The 18358-nt window shown below is 42.5% G+C and overlaps 1 protein-coding gene across 2 annotated transcripts in view; it reads right to left on the bottom strand.

The window, feature by feature from the left end:
• LOC125751086 (neuronal migration protein doublecortin-like) overlaps positions 1-4431 on the bottom strand; it is a 42924-nt gene extending 38493 nt beyond the window's left edge. For both annotated transcript variants that reach the window (XM_049029605.1, XM_049029606.1), the window contains exon 1: positions 4303-4431. The gene's annotated coding sequence lies outside the window, so the exon portion shown is untranslated. The remainder of the gene's footprint in view (positions 1-4302) is intronic.
• Between the last annotated feature and the right edge of the window lie 13927 nt (positions 4432-18358).

Below are 18358 nucleotides of genomic sequence, written 5' to 3'. Positions count from 1 at the left end.
CACAGAGAGATTTACCCGTTGCAGACCAACCATCTGAAGGCCAAGGCTTACAAGAAGATCTGAGTAGCATTTAATATATATACTATACACATGTCAGATTTCTTTGTACACCTATGCCAGCACTGCTCAAAAAACCTTCCGGTGCTCATGGACACTACAGAGAAGGATTGGGTGTTTCCTCCAGGGGAATATACGATTTCCTGAGATGAAGTGTGTTTGGCCCCTTGCTTACAGTTAGAGCTCCTGGTATCGACTGAGTCCATTTCATATAAACCGCAAAGAAAGTCAGTCTTAATGCCTGTTAAATATGTAGATCTGGAAAAGAGGCAGCAAACCTCAAAAGGCAGAAAAGGCATTTGACTGAGCGAAATATGTATTTTGTTATCTGCTGTTATCAGTAGTAGGATCTGGTTATTTAGTGAACCAACCGAAGCAGAAGCTTCTGCAGATTTCGTCGATTTTGTAAAACCAGATTCTGCTACTGATGATGGAAAGACTGTTGTCTTTATGCTACCATATTCATGAAATAGCAATGCAAGTAACCCAGCCATCTGTAAACGGATTATAGCACAGGTTACATATTTGTCAGTCCTGATTAAATAAATAAATAAATTTGCATTACCGAACATGTTATGCAGTGCAGTTTCAGTATGGCAATTACTTAAAAACAGCCAAATTGCAGTTGGGTTTAACATTAACAAACAGGTCCATCTTTCATTATGTCAGCAACTCAAATAACTACAGAAGTTCGTACAGAGTTAAATCGACAGCATTATAGCCAGAAAATAGATTAATGTTTAAGGAACTGGATTTTCAGTCATGCCGTTGCAAGGGGATTGCAAATCTCAGGAAAAGGCACTTAGCCCAGAAAGCTTCAGTATATATCCAGCTGTATAAACGGAAAAAGGTTGCATATATAAAATAATAATATCTGTATTACTCCCAGCCTTGTCGAATTGTGAGGGATTCATTTTTATGGTGTCTTTACAGAAAAGATGGCGCTCCCACAACCAAAGTATTTTCTTGGCATTTTAGATGTATTTATCTACAAATCCTTTAATCACCAAAACTTATAATAACAATAACAGCAATGAAAGTGTATTTCAAAATTTTCTTTGAGAATACTGGGTATCTAATTTTCCCTGTCTTCAGTCACAAAGAGTGAATAGGGGGTCCGCCCCCCCCACCCCCAGGCAGAATGAGCAAAGTCTAACACTCTATGCTTTGGAAAGTAGTAGCCAAGCCAGACTCTCTCCACAAACATCTGCTCCTTTCAAACACAAACCAGTCTTTTTCTCTCTCGCCCAATGCGTCTGGGTCTCTGGCATACATGCACGGACATTCTCCGGACAGTCTTTAGACTGTACACTGGACATCAGAACAATCTGCGGATCAGGATAAAAGACAAAATGCAGGCCCTCCCCACTGCCCCACAACTACTAACTGTTTTCTTTTCCAATCCTGTGCCTTTAAGGCTCATGATTTAGGAGTCGTGGAAGGAAGCTAAAGACCTGATATCAGTTACAGACACAGATTGAAGGGCTGACATGGGTCTGTGCCAGAACCCGACCAAAGAGGTCCTGGCAGAGCCACAGAACCAGAACCTAGACTGAAATAGTTTAAACCATTTGGAATGTGATGCCTGCACAGTGTCCTTTCCTTGTGCAGAAGGGGGCGTTTCCACACTAAGGGCCGAATTGCTAAAATTCCAAATAATATGCAAGCCATCCTATCGTCGTGTCTGGATTGTGAAAACAGCTGTAAATTTGTAGCATTCTACTTTGAAGCTCTCGAAAGGAAAAAAAATCACATCACCAAATAGCCTAAGAGTGCCCGAGATTCACAAGCTAATATGCTATTTCTAAATATGATTTAGCTCAATGGAGTGAATTTTCTGTTTTAAATATCCTGTATCTAGGATCTTTGTCAGTCCATGACTGGATGTGTGCATAAGCAAACTGGACCATTGATTACCCTTATATTGCTATTCTGATATGCAAATGCAGCGTCCCACAATCCCTCAGCCGAGTCACATGACTCCAAAAAAACTACAATGTCCTGTAATGCAATGATTTTGAACCTTGGTACTAGAGGCGTAATGTATGTGCTTAGTTTTGTTTCCTGCAAACTTTTTGGTGATTCCAATCAAGACATCAAATGGCAGATTCAAGCCAATCAAAACAGTTCAACCAGCAATTTTTTTTCAGGGGGTTAGCTTGTTTTGTTAGAGGTTCAAAGGGATAAGTTTGGGCAAAAGAAATGGGTTTAGATAAACACGTATTCAGTTTTACTTTATAGGAAAAAATACATGGAGCTGAAGATTTACTTTAAAATAGGTAGAATGATGGTATGCAGCCATTAGGCAAGCTTAGTGAAGGTTACTTAATTAAGAGCTGAAGCGAAAATCAGTAGGAACATTCTGATTCCAGATTCAAAGCTGGAAGCCACTGCGTTAGGGACCACAGTTGCCTATTAATTAATTTGTGTGTGCACTGAGATTTACAATTCAATGTCATATCCAAAAGATAAGCATGATTATGGTCTAAGACTGGTGGATTATTGTGGTCAATGGAATTCTCCAGCTTTATCTGGCTGAATTCCGCCTTCCTATATAAAAATATTTCTGACAGGTTCAATTGGTTATTTATGTTCGTTTCATCGCGTTTTATCTTTTTTCCGAGTTTATTCCATTCATCTCCTCCCAAAAAACCCAGATAACTGTCATAATTGAAAGAAACCAAAACCATGCAGTTAGGTAAAGCTGGTTCTTTCATCGAACAAACCAGAACCGTTACTGCCAGTGTATTACCTGTCTTTCTTTCTTGGGTCTGACACCAAGAAAAGTATCTTTTGATTCTGTGCAGAAGGGCAGTGAGGTGGAAACTGAAATGTCAGAGCGAGAAAACTGGATACAGCTCAGACCAGCGCGTCGCTAATCGCTGACACAAAATCAAGTTTCAGATAAACGGTTTCCAAGACACAGCCAGAACACGCCGCTCAGCCTTTTCTCGGCACACACAGCTACGCCTTATTTTTGCGTTCATATTTTTGCTAAATATCACCAGGCTCCAGTGCAGCTCCTCAGCTTGAAACGCACTGGCTGCCATCTCCGACATTCAGTGCCTTCCAAGGTAGCCTGGGGGAACATCCAGGACTGCAGTCTTGGACTGAGGGCGGCTTTTTCAGTCACAATGAGCGACGTGCTGAGAACGCCCACCTCACAGGCGTAGCTGGTGGAAATCAGACCTTCGGCAACTCGGCTACAGGATCTGGCTACAGGAGCCAGATTTTTCTCAAGACAAAAAGAGCTCAGCAAGCCATCAACGATGCAATCAAAGCCGGTCATTTACAGCATATCCTACATATTCCAACACTCTCCTGACTTTCAGATGGATCACATATCGCCATTTATATTTACAAGCTCCTAGTTTTGCGAGATTTCAGGGTCTTGTGGGAGGTGGTCTTGCTGACACTGCACCTTGAGATGGAGCTTTCCCTCATTTTTGGGGGGGGGGGTTATTGCAGGGAGTGAGACAGGAAGAGTTGAGATTCTCAAGCCCATCTGCTCCTCTGGGTAGAGGTAATTCACGCTGACCCAGCCCCTGGATGGGGGGTTGACATCCCATTGTTTCAGGCAGATAGCCCTGCTGCTCCCTACCAAACAAGACCACCTTCGAGATATGACAGTCGGCAGAGGAAGCAGGCTTTCCCTGACATGCAGGATCCCTCCCGTCACACACGCAGAACAGTTGTACCTTGTTCTTTTGTGTCACAGGGACACTTTGACTGGGCTACAGCATTTCAAGGCTGGACCTGTGACAAGCACAGCTTCCATTATCTGGATTGAAGAAACTCACTGCTCCTATTCTACATAAACACTCCAGGTGTCTCACACTGAATTGACTCCTTTAAAATGGCTTGTGGCTGCAGACTGATCTACGTGTAAACCTTGTCAAGCCTTAAGGGTGATGCATTTCAGTCAATAAAGTTAATTTCTTCTTATTGTAAAAATGCCAATGACCGTAGCTCTGAAGACCAAATTTTCAAATATATATTACAGGAACGCGGCATTTAAAAGTTCAGTAAATTGGATGGATAGGAAGCCGCGTATTTCCAACCACCTGCTCCATTAGATAGTTCATTCCTCCATAGGAGCCTCTTCTTCCCGCAATGAATGACCTTACACAAGGACATAAAATAATTCACTGGCATTTCTAAGACCGCTTAAAATCGGTGATGTTTTGCTGTCATTTTACGTCCGAATTGCCTTTCGGGTGGATGTAATGTGTCTAGCGTACTCACCGGAGCGCCTGATCCGGGAGGGTGTGGATGCTGCAGAAGAGCCAGACGATCTCAGTGTCTTTGTCTGTGCTTCAGCCGGGGAGCCTCTGCATGCGTGGTCGGCGCGGCCGCTGGGTCCCAACGCCGGCGGCTTGGAAACCGCCCTCCTCAACGGCGGTGCGTGCTGCAGCTTCGGCGGAGAATAATGGGCGAATAACGAATGACGTAACAATAATGAAAATAAATAATTAAATCAGCACTTCAATAAATAACCCATTATGCCCACTGAATCTGCCCAGAATAAGTGGTGCTTGGGACAACCCATTAAAGAACTCAGCAGAGTCCATATTATTTGTTTATCCATTCGTTAATAATTATTTTACAATGATATTCGATTTTAAACACCTCATATACGACAGAAACCTGTCTGGAAAGAGTTTGTTCTGATTTGTGTCTTGTGACAATGTCTAACCTGGAACTGTTCAAAAAATCCATATTTCCACAGGAGCATGGGTGACGTAATTCTATTAGTTCCAAAGAACCCCCAATTTAAATCAAAAATAAACAAGCTTAGAAACAAGTATAAACTATTTGATTGGGTACTATACTATATAAAGCATAGTCGTACACATACACTAGTTCCATTCTATCAACTGGTCATTTTGTCAGAATATTTCCCTTTGTAGAAAGAGGATTAACTAAAGTACAGGTAAGAGAAAACTAGTTAATTTAACAAAATATGAAATAGGCCTTAACGCGAAATAGATCATCATTTTGATATGATACTGCCTGCAACGGCACATCAGGATTTTTTTTTTTTTAACTTTCTAGCAGTGAAACGGATTTTCACTAATAATTATTAATAATATTATTTTACTACTTTTGAAAATCACCTTAAAATGGGTCAAATAATCTGCATACGGTACTATTATTTATAGATTCTATATTCGATTAGAGAACCATTGTTGTAAAGTAAGAGCAACATTTGTAAATTTCCAGCGACTGGAAATCTGAGGTCTGGCCAAAAACCTGCTGATCTTTTAAGGCAAAGCAACTGGTTCCTCTCCAAGAACTTCAATAAGGTTCCTTTTCACATCAACCTCTCTTTGATCATGTGGTATTTTAACACAAAGCCAATAAGTTTATGTAGTGACCAGCTTATTATAACAGTGTAGCTTTTTAGAACATATGGTGACTTGTCTGGGTGCCAGTATGTGGCAAGTATGATAGACTTCAAAACTTGTCATGCAACAGTAAACCTGACCCCTAATTTCGAGTGTGTATTAATGACCAGCTATGTATGTTTTTAGGTGGGTGTTGGAGGTCGTATGCAGCTCAGTTAGCTAAGCCTCTGTGCTCCTGATTAGAAGGTCCTTGGTCTGAACACATCCATAGCAAAACGGTTACATGCCTGTCACCCTCAGCTCTGTAGGTGCCTTTGCAGTGAGCTGCTCTTTGCTTTGGTTCCCCATTATCTATCTGTCTCATGGGAAACAAGATGGGGTCAACAGCAATGTCCTACTCCATTCTAATGGGAAGAAAATATGACACAATTGCATATGTTAGTCAAAACACTATGAGGAATGCAGTGCACATGCCTGACAATGAACAAAGCAACACATATGACAATAGACTGGGAAAGATTGGAAGCGCCAAGTCATATACAGTAACACACACACAACATAACAGTTAATTGAATGTCAATGTACATATATGCATATATATATATTGTCATGTTTTATGTGTCTTTTTTAATGCAATCGTCAGCTTTGTTTCCTCTTGGCAGATTGAGTGCTTATGAAAATATACAGTATATATAAATGTAGGCTTATAGATAAAGATATAGATATAAATACATAGAGAAGAACCTCCGCCCTGTGCCCACTGTGGTTGTACTGCTTATTCCAGGGATGCTGTTCATGGCTGTGGCTAGTAAATGCTATAGGACATAACTGACGACCTCCTTCAGAAAGAACCAGTCTGATTGTCTAATCTGCCTGGAATTTATAATCAGAGACGGCTTCTCTCTGACCCCCTCCCCAGAATGCAATGGGCCCGGGTGTCTGATCCCAGTCACCCCATCCACACTCGTCTAGCGGCTCCCAGCTCTCTGGCTCCCAGTCTATTCAGAATTGGTTTCATGTTCATTTCTTTCACATTGACTACAGTAGGCAGGGTTATGCTAGAATTAATTTGACAGCACAGTTCTATAATAAATTTGGTTAAAATCATGACAAATTAACAAATAATTTGATATATTCTTTGTATGATGTACAAGACGGGTCAGATAAAGAGAGGTATTAATATCACTCTCAAAAAGCACCATTGGTTCTATATTAGATCAATTTGTATGTCAATAAATTATGTTTAATTATCATTGTATCAGATCAAATAGGAAAGCTAATGTTTCTAGGTAGGCTAGCAACGATATTGCAAATCATTTTAAAAGTTCTTTACTTCTGGACCAAGGTCTGATCAACAGTAAATTATGAGGTTTCACTTTAATTATTAACTTCAGGAATATAATCCTAGAAATGTATATTTCTGGGAATTCAATACGGTTCCCGTGACTTTAGTGGGCAAGCTTTGATGTGACCATTAATTGGAACTTTTTTATATATAAAAAAAGCTGTTTATGCCTTTAATATTACAGTTAACTTTGCTAAATGATGTCACTGCAGTGTCCCTCTTGGGACTGGGGAAAGTCCCCATTTTTACCACTGGCTACGTCCTCATTAGAATTAGATCAGGAAACTGATCTGACCTGTGTTATTCTGCAGGAAAACACTGGGCGGGTGGTTGATTACCTAACAACCTTTTTTATTAACCAAAAACTGTAATCTCATTTCAATTCACAGATGACAAAAAAATTCATGCATTAAAAATGTGAGTACATGTCATTTTCCCCATGCATCCTACAGCATTCTGACTTGTTCTTCCCTGTAGACCATTCATAAACTCACACAACGTTCATTCATTTACGTAAATGATTTCTTATCCATTTGGGTCAGAGTATGATTAAAATTGACAGCTTGCCTTCCCAGAATGCCACAAGGTCCGGGTGTCAGGTACTGGTCACTCTATCCATCATCTACAGCCCCTCCCTGCTCTCTGGCTCCCAGTCTATTCAAAATTGTTCACATTTACAGTTTCCCATTTCTACCACGAGCCCGAAGAGTGTTAGTTGTTCTTGCCTGTTAGAATCTAGCTGTGACATGATTTCTGGGTAAGTGCTGGTCATTTCTGGGCAGTTGATCTGCAGTGTTCCTGTCTCTAATTTCTCTTCTTCTTCCAATATTAATTCATTCTGACTTCTGTCTTCTCACAAAATCCATCAGCCAACTGGGTCCCGGGTCACAGGAAACTCAAAGGGGTGAGAAGTAATGACAATTACAGTCACTACAGTCTAAACATGATCTATAATGCATATTGGACATGTAATCAGTCTCCCGATACAGGGAGAGCTGGACTTATTAAAAGGTGGTGTGAGGTGTTTTCACCCTTCCCATGCTTTGGAAGCCATCCATGTAATCTTATTATAGCCCATAAATTTTGATGCCTAATGATGCTACATCTGCCAATGGCATTGATGAGATTTGACAAATTTAATTTACACCAAGTCACACTTCTTGACTGACCCTTGTGCAAAACACAATTCTATATCTACATTCTATTTAGCTGCATACTTTTTAAAACAGTTTTCATTCATCCTATGCAACTGATATTCTGGAAAAATATGAACTTATGTGCCTTGAAATGGACTGGCATCCTGTCCAGGTTGTACCCCAGCCCTGTGGCCTATGTTGCTGGGATAGGCTGCAGCCCCCCTTGCAACCCAGGGCAGGATAAACAGAATTTTGGTGGATGGATTTTTCAGGAAGATAGATATATAATGAGATATAAAAGAATAGTTTTTTAGTTGGTGACACCCACAGTCAACTCAACTGGGTGTCTGACATTGAATTGTTTACACTGTCAAAAATTTGGACATGGAGTAATAGAGGATTTTCTTCCCATATCTGAAAGAAATGAGGACACGGTTGAATGAAGTAGCTGCAGTTATTTTAGCGGCACAATGGTGGCTTTGAGTGTTTATTGTTCCAGACATTTACATTATAGCAAATTACACTTATTCAATACTTCAGCTTTTCTCTTAAAAAGGATTCCAACAGTGAAATTTGCATGTCAGACTCCTTCTGTTGTGAGCAACGAGCTTTTTTGCATGTGATGGGTCTTTTTTTAAATGAGCATCCATCAGCCTCTGGTCTTGCCATGGACTAATTAGCACATGTACAGCTCTCTAATTTTGCTTGATGTAGAGAATTTGAACCGTATCCCATCCGCCCCAAAGTAAATCCAGACTCAAATGAAACCAGGTCCATTCTTCTCCCTTTCCAGACAAACCTTGCCTAAGTACGATACCCATCCATGCGTTTTCATAATGGATTATCAAATGCATGGACATGTAGATCCCGAAGCTAACCCCAGAAAGGTACGGGCCCAAGACAAGGCCCGGTCCTGGACAGTATGCCAGCCCATCGCAGGGCTCACACACTATGGGCAATATTAGAGATGCCTGACTGATTGTGTTTGGCCTGTAGCAGAAAGAACAGGAAGGACATGCAAACATTAGAAACACATGACAGAGGTAGGATTTGAGACACCGGAAGAGGCTGCGCTACCCACTGAGCCACCAAGCTGCCCTTAAACGCAACATTAACTCTAAGGATTGCCTGGAAATACCGTAATCATTATTTAAGTTATAGGCAAATGAGCTAGACAGCATTGGAATGAATTGCCTAGGATGTACTGTACTATCCTTCCTTTTTGACAGTAGCCATGAACTATTTTCAGAAATTCATAATTAATAACCATCCATCCTCTCCTCAAATTACCCCGGAAGCATTCCGGTCCTTGTGCTGAAGTGTTATAGAGCTTGGCACTTAGCAATTCCTGCCACTCTTGGAAGGGTTGTGAAAAGACGAGAGTCTTGAAGGAGCTTCTCCGAGCTCTACGTGCACCGGCCCGACTTTCACATGGTGCTGGCACATGCAAACCCATAATCACGCTCAAAATGCGCATAGCAAAGGTTAAAGGGAGGCGCAAGAGAGGGAACATGGTAGCTTGGGTGTTTCTAATCCACTGTCCCATTCTTATGGCACTAGCCAGATGAGATTAGTGCCGTGCACCAGCGGATTCGTTCATCTGGAACAGTTCCTGATGACTCTCTGGGATAAGAATGAGAGAGTTACTTTAAGAGGAGAGAGAGGTAGATGAAACACAGAACTGCACTGGCTGGAGAAGGAGATCAGAAAGGGTTTACTGAACAAGTCATGTAACTGTGAAACGTTGTAGCCATTGACCAAAATAAAGAACAATAAGCTGAACTGAATTAGCAAATGGGTCAGTCCTACAACAAGCATTAGGTCCAACTTGGCACATTCCAAGACCTGACAAAAGGGGCAAAACCATTGAAACCCACACAGATATGATTTAAGTTTGATTAGCACTTTAGTTCATTTTACAGTCATTGGGACCTAAGATTGTAAGCAAATTACTCACACTTGAGCCCTAATAATCCTGTGTTCTTTGTATTTTTTGTCCATCTAAAATGTAATAGTTTAATCACACATTTATAATATCCAGTTGCTTGATGAACAGTTGTCACATAATTGTTGTATTGATCACACTAATTGAAGCTTATTCTCACAATAAGAGTACACGTGGCCAGAGGCTTAATTTCTAAGCCATTTCCTGCAGAGTACCAACAAATTTGCATAAGATCAAAGGCAGAAAGGCCTCCCATCTGGTACAATCAGCTGCATTGCCCTTCCCAAGGGGAGGATGAGTTTTACCACTCAGATGGCTGAATGCCACCCAGTAACCCCCAGCAACAGAGAAAAGACTGGCATCATCCCACCTAAGAAGGGAGGGGAAAACCAGCAAGGTGTCCTCATATGGGAGCCAGATCAGCTTAACTAATGCCTGCGACTTGAAAAGTGCTCTTTTTAACAGCGGCTTTATTCTTCCAGTAGGTGACTCTCGATTTCCTTCAACAAATAATTAATTAAATATAATCAAGCATATAATTAAAACTGCTGCATAGCAGTAAAATCTCATATTTCCAAAAGACACTATTAACAAAGCTGAGCAAATTCCATAACTTTTGACATATTGAACCTATATAAAAAGTCTTGGCATGCTGAAGCATTAAGAGTTCCCTTCACTGGAACTAAGGAGGTGTCCATCAGACTGCCTGACAGAGAAGCATGATTTGTCACTCCACAGAACATGTTTCCACTGCTCCAGAGTCCAGCAGTGGCCATGCTTTACACCGCTCCATCCAACACTTGGAATTGTACTTGCCGATGTGAGGCTTGCATGCAGCTGCTTGGCCAATGAAGCCCATTCCGTGACTGTTTGTGCTGGGGTTAATGCCTGAGGAAGTGTGGAACTCTGCACTTATTTAGTTAACAGAACTTTGGAGACTTTTACACGCTATGAGCCTCAGCACTCAGCAGCCCTGCTCTCTTACTTGATGTCCATGTTCTTCCACTTTGCTATAATACCACTTACAGGCGACCATGAAGTTTCTAGCGGGGAAGAAATTTCATGAACAGCAGCACACTTGAATTCACTCAGCTCTGCAGAATGACGCTTGCTTTCAGAAATGTTTGTAAACCTGACTGCAAGGCTATGTGCTTGTTTTTGTACACCTGGGTTTGAATAAAACACAAATTCAATGATTAAGAGGTGTGTCAATACTCCATATAGTGTATATTAAACAGCAATTGTTTAATCCAAGATGGCCCTGTCAAACAATCACTTTAGCATTGCAATGATTAGCTATGTAATACTACTGTGTCCCAACACCACCTTCTAAATCCATTGTAACCTTAATTTCTATCAGGCATGACAAAGACACCTAAAATTCAAATGCTTTTCTGTTGGGGCCTCCATGGTGGCACTGTGGTTAGCACTGTTGTCTCCCATGTCTGTGACCAGTATTCAAGACTCAGCCATGTTTGTGGAGTTTTCCTGGTGTCATCGTGGAATTTTGTCCAGGTACTCCACCCCCCCCCCCCCCTGCCCGCCCCCAGTCCAAAAACATTTAATCAGAGTCACCAAATTTCCTTATATCTGTATGTGTCGGTGTCCCATCTTGGATTGTTCCCTACCCATAGTCCCCAGACCCTCTACAAGCTTTAATCAGATGAGCTGTAACAGGAGATGGATAGATGTTTCTAAATGATCTATTTAAAAAGAGAGATATTGTATGAATGGGAAACTTCAGGTCCTTTCCCTCCAAAATAAAATGCTGCATCAGAATAAAGTTTGAAACCAGTTTCCCAATAGAAACAATGGCTTCATTTCAGATATGTTGTTCCAGTTGTTGGTTGAGCGCAGTGAAGTTCACGTTCAAGAGGAGACCAAGATAAAGGTACAAAACTTCATGCAGCTTTTGCTTTTCCATCCATCCATTTTCCAAACCGCTTATCCTACTGGGTCGTGGGGGGTCCGGAGCCTATCCCGGAAGCAATGGGCACGAGGCAGGGAACAACCCAGGATGGGGGGCCAGCCCATCGCAGGGCACACTCACACACCACTCACTCACACATGCACCCAGGCGGAGACTCGAACCTGGGTCCCAGAGCTGTGAGGCCAAAGTGCTAACCACTGCACCACCATGCCGCCCCCGCTTACGGGTTTCAAAGTTGGGAATTGTTTAGTTTAGCTCCGAGGTTTTGGTTGGACTGTTGGGATTTTCAGAAAAATCGTTGCTTGGCACATCTGATTTACTGAGCCCTTACTCAGGAACAACAACACTGGTCTACAGTATATATACCAGCCATCACACCTATCACCCACATCATTAAATACACGTAAGAATGTTAATTATGCAATATACTACAAAGAAACAGAGGACTGTTCGTCAATTCAATTCTGGCCTCCCTTCAAAAGCTTTCAAAGTTTAGATTTATTTCCATCCAAAATTATGCAGTGTCCATAATGGAAATAAACAGTTTGATGTCCTGTGTTGCATGTATATGGACAGATACCTGGCCTACATAATTAGCTCAGTCATCCTTTATCCTCTTCTCCTTGTCCTGTTCTATTCATGAAATGTAAACATACGATGTGGATTTAGCTGTGATCCTTTGTAATGATATAGTCATTTAAGATCATTTAAGGGTGGCGCCTCCAGCCACATCAGTGAACTCCACCGGAACAAATGTCTGCAGTGACGTGCAGGAAGGTAAATGAAGAGCAAAGACAAAGGTAATACATGGTCCGTAGCAGGACAACCCACACTGAGATAGGCAGACTTATTATTTAATCTCAGTGATGCCAGTGAAACCTGAAGGAGGAGCTGGTGTTCTGGATTTGAGTGTCAATTTCAAAGCACCAGGAATCATGCAAGCATTTGATCATCATCATCATCATCATCATCAAAAAAATCGCCACCACCACCAATAAAGACTACTTTACTACTTTAGGTTATTCTGCAGAAGCTGTTATCCGTCCATTTTCTGTAACCGCTGACCCTATTCAGGGTCGAAGGAGTCCAGAGCCTATTCCAGAGGCTTTGGGTGTAAGGCACGGAACAACCCATGATGGGGAGACAACCCTTCACAGGACACTCTCATTCACCATTCACTCACACACCATTCACTCACACACCATTCACTCACACACCATTCACTCACACACCATTCACTCACACACGCAAGGCAGGGAAGAACCCAGGATGGGGCACCAACCCTTCACAGGACACACTCACACACCATTCACTCACACCTCATTCACTCACACCTCATTCACTCACACACCATTCACTCACACCTCATTCACTCACACCTCATTCACTCACACACCATTCACTCACACCTCATTCACTCACACACCATTCACTCACACATCATTCACTCACACCTCATTCACTCACACACCATTCACTCACACACCATTCATTCAGACACCACTCATTCGCACACCATTCACTCACACACACAAGGCAGGGAAGAACCCATGATGGGGCACCAACCCATCACAGGACACACTCACACACCATTCACTCACACCTCATTCACTCACACACCATTCACTCACACATGCAAGGCAGGGAATGGCCCAGGATGGGGCACCAACCCATCGCAGGACACACTCACACACCATTCACTCACACACCATTCACTCATACATGCACACCTATGAGCGATTTGGTAACTCCATTTAACCTCAGCATGTATTTGGACTGTGGGGGGAAAACTAGAGTACCCAGAGGAAACCCCACAATGACACACGGAGAACATGCAGACTCCGCACACATGGATCCCTGATCCAAGAGGTGTGAGGTGACAGTGCTTGCCACTGCATCACCATGCTGCCCCCAGAATGTATAAATTTACATTAATTAATTATTTTTTGTATATGTATATTATATATTACTGCAATAAATATATAAGCAGTACAAAATTATATATTTTATACAAATATGAAAATACTTTGTCTTAAATTATATATATATATATATATATATATATATATATATATATATATACAGTATATTTCTTGACCAATAATTGCCCATTTATTATACACAGGCTTCCCAAGGGAGACTAATTGCAGAGATAAGCTTAAGGGGTGGCAGAGAAAACAAGCAAACATTTGCTTGTTTATACAAATTATTCAGAGATGGTTCGTCAAACTCTGTGTCTAGGCCAAGAAGTGCAGGTTGGAGGTGTTTTGTACCGCGCTTATTTTTACAGCTAGAGACAATGTTCAAAAGATTGTGAAGAGTTGGTACAGAGCATCCTTAAATGCTCACTTCTTGCTCTGCTATTTTATAAGATATCGGATATTTTGTTTGATATTTCCATTTTACGTTAATTGTCATAGCAAGCTGTCCTTCATGAGAATTAAGCATATTCAAGTCACATTGAGATAATCAATAACCAACATCCAAGCCCCTCTGTTTTCATAGCAGATGGGACTTTCTCATCATCCCAAACTGGAGGGAATATCATGAAATGAAAACAAGCAGCTGAGCATTCTGTCCATTATCCTCTAACAAGCCACATGCACCATCAGACTATATGTTGAATTTACTGCATACATGCCATCCAGTGGATGACTTGGGAATTACATCATCTCAGCTGGGATTTTTTTTTTTTTTTTGGACACGGATATTTAAGGGTATTTTTCCAAAATAAATGCTCTTATAATCAAACTGCAAAGGTACTAAAAAGCACTAAATTCAACCAAAACGTATTAAGGCTCATTTTGATCCAGAAAATATCCTAGTAACTGCACTTAAAACATTACATGGAAAAATAGCTAATACTGTAATCCATCCATCCATTTTCCAAACCGCTTATCCTACTGGGTCACGGGGCATCCGGAGCCTATCCCGGAAGCAATGGGCACGAGGCAGGGAACAACCCAGGATGGGGGGCCAGCCCATCGCAGGGCACATTCACACACCATTCACTCACACATGCACACCTACAGGCAATTTAGCAACTCCAATTAGCCTCAGCATGTTTTTGGACTGTGGGGGGAAACCGGAGTACCCGGAGGAAACCCCACGACGACATGGGGAGAACATGCAAACTTCACACACGTGACCCAGGCGGAGACACGAACCCAGGTCCCAGAGGTGTGAGGCGACAGTGCTAACCACTGCACCACCATGCAGCCCTAATACCGTAATGTAAGGAGTAAATAATTAAAAGTCATTTTCATTACATGAAACCAAATGAGCCACTTTACAATAAGGCTCCCCTTTGCCACTTATAAATGGTATTAATTCATTAATAAGAAGAATACTCCGGCATAACTCGTTTATAATTGTCTAGTAATGATTTACAAAGTGTTACAACCTAATTGATAACTTATAAACGTATATACCATTCATAATCCCTTTATAAGGGTACCCTTATTGTGAAGTGGCACCTTAAAAAAATGAAGCATTTTCCCATTATTATTATTATTATTATTATTATTATTATTATTACTTACAAAAACTAAAGCATTTAGAAGAGATTCGTACTGCAGATTAACATAAATTTGTTGTAAAGACCAAATATCCAGGAAACTCCTATTCAGCCCTGCTGTGATACTATAGACATCAGCCTCTTATGTAAAAGCGATTTGGTGGGACAGCCAAATAAAATGGTGGTGGCTGGACTGACCACAGACATGCCGCAGATGCCTTTGTGTTCATAATAATTTATGAAGGCGTGTAACAGTGTCTTGTGAAAGTGAATGGCTCTATTAGATAACCTCAGTAATACAGTGATACATACTGTTCTCATTTTAATTGTGTCTAACCAGTTGTCACTAGAAGCTTTTGCAATACTCATCAAGCGGGGATGTTCTATAAGGGCATCATTAAGTATAGCATTGCATACTGTTTTATGAAAGCAATCTCGAACAACACTGAACTGAATTAGAACAGAATAGTGATGCTTTATTAATCCCTGTGGCAAGACTCTTTTTGTCAACCTGATTTTCCTCTCCATGAGACAAACAGATAAGCTAGACCAAGCTTGGAGGTCATGGCACAGGTACAGCCAGCGTACAACAGGTACAACCAGTGCATAAAATGCCTGGAAGTCACGGCACAGGTACAGCCAGTGTATAACGTGCCTGGGGGTCACGGCACTGGCACAGTCAGTGTACAACAGGTACAGCCAGTATATAAAATGCCTGGGGGTCTCGGCACAGGTACAGCCAGTGCACAACAGGTACAGCCAGTGTATAAAATGCCTGGGGGTCTTGGCACAGGTACAGCCAGTGTACAGTGTACCTGGGGGTCTCAGCACAGGTACAGCCAGTGTACAATGCGCCTGGGGGTCACTGCACAGGTACAGCCAATGTACAAGAGGTACAGCCAGTGTATAAAACACCTGGGGGTCATGGCACTGGTACAGCCAGTGTACAATGCACCTGGGGGTCACGGCACTGGTACAGTCAGTGTACAACACACCTGGGGGTCATGGCACAGATACAACCAGCATACAACAGGTACAGCCAGTGTACAACGTGCCTGAGTGTCCCAGCACAGGTACAACCAGTGTACAACATGCACCTGGGGGAGGCACGATACAGGTTCAGCCAGTGTACAATGTGCCTAGGGGTCATGGCACTGGTACAGCCAGTGTACAATGCACCTGGGGGAGGCACGACACAGGTACAGCCAGTGTACAATGTGAAGGGGTCATGGCTCTGGTACAGCCAGTGTACAACACGACTGGGGGTCACGGCACTGATACAGCCAGTGTACAATGCACCTGGGGGAGTCACGACACAGGTACAGCCAGTGTACAATGCGCCTGGGGGTCACAGCACTGGTGCATTCAATGTACAACATGCCTGGGGGTCACGGCACTGGTACAGCCAGTGTACAACGCACCTGGGGGAGTCACGACACAGGTACAGCCAGTGTACAATGTGCCTGGGGGTCACGGCACTGGTACAGCCAGTGTACAATGTGCCTGGGGGTCGCGGCACTGGTACAGCCAGTGTACAACATGCCAGGGGGTCACGGCACAGGTACAGCCAGTGTACAACATTCCTGGGGATCACACCACTGGTACAGCCAGTGTACATTGCGCCTGGGGGTCACGGTACTGGTACAGCCAGTGTACAACACGCCTGGGGAGTCACAGCACTGGTACAGCTAGTGTACAATGTGCCTGAGGGTCACGGAACTGGTACAGCCAGTGTACAACATGCCTGGGGGTCACGGCACAAGTACAGCCAGTGTACAACATGCCTGGGGGTCACAGCACTGGTACAGCCAGTGTACAACATGCCTGGGGGTCACGGCACAAGTACAGCCAGTGTACAACATGCCTGGGGGTCACAGCACTGGTACAGCCAATGTATAACATGCCTGGGGGTCACGGCACAGGTACCGCCAGTGTACAATGCACATGGAACCAGGAGCTAAGAACCTTGCTCAGGGGCCCACAGACATGTGACCATCCTACTCAGCAGGAGCTTGAACGGATGATCTTCTGATCACAGGCACAGAGGCTTAGCCTGCTGAGCCAGACAGCACCTTACACTTAAATACACCATTCATACAGTACAATCAGGTTTTTAGGCCAAAACTCTATGAACATGCTGGAATTTCCTGCACCTCATGAAAAGAAGACTATTGAAACAAATAAACCCATGCAGAATATAATGGGGATATAATAACAGAAATAGTACTATACTGAATTAACTCTCCATGGGCACTGGGATGAAAAGAAACATCTGTTACATCTATTACATTGTAACTGTGGCCATATTAATAAATACATGGAGTTCTGAAATATGTAAATGAAAGTGTCTCCAGCTCAGCATTTTATTAATTCCCAGCTGGGCGTTTTCTTGCAATCAACTGCTTCTCTATAATCTGGCTGCAATCGGAGGGCAGAGTAATCTCCTCCTGTTTCAGGCAGCAGATCACACCCCAGTGTCGGAGGAAAATGGCCGAGGAGTTACCTGCATTTTGATAGCATGCCAGAGGGCAGATGCTGAAAAGTTTCGCAACGGTGAGACAGAAATGGCTTTGACCGGGAAGTCTGCAGGAAGGGAAGGAAGGGAGGAAAATGGACGGGCAAAGTTGCAGGCTCCCCAGCTAGTAGAATGCTGGAGGTTTTGGGCTCTATAATGAGCCACAATTAGCAAGCAAAATGCCTTTAATCCATCCTCGTGTTCGGCTGTAGTCAACATAAAACAAATGTAAAATGATTCTGCATTATTTTTACCAGGCTGCTGAGACGGCATTTTATTATCAGCTAGTGCTGTGGAATATGGTTATTTAAATGTACTCTGAATTTTCACACTGCAGTTCCTACTGGCCTTACTACTGTATGAGATCTACTTACTGCAGTCATATCTCATCTTCTTTTTTTTCCCCATAAATTACAGCACACTTTGTATGGTGTCCCTTCAGTCTACCCATTCTCTGTACCTGTTCACTGAATGCAAGGACACTGTGAGATCTCAGCTCATCCCCGAAAACAGAGTGCACTTACAGGAGCAAGCATACACTATGGACCAATCAGAGACACCAATC

Source organism: Brienomyrus brachyistius, chromosome 10 (assembly GCF_023856365.1).
Source record: "Brienomyrus brachyistius isolate T26 chromosome 10, BBRACH_0.4, whole genome shotgun sequence".
In the NCBI taxonomy this organism is placed as follows: Eukaryota; Metazoa; Chordata; class Actinopteri; order Osteoglossiformes; family Mormyridae; genus Brienomyrus; species Brienomyrus brachyistius.
This window is presented reverse-complemented; position numbering and strand designations above follow the sequence as displayed.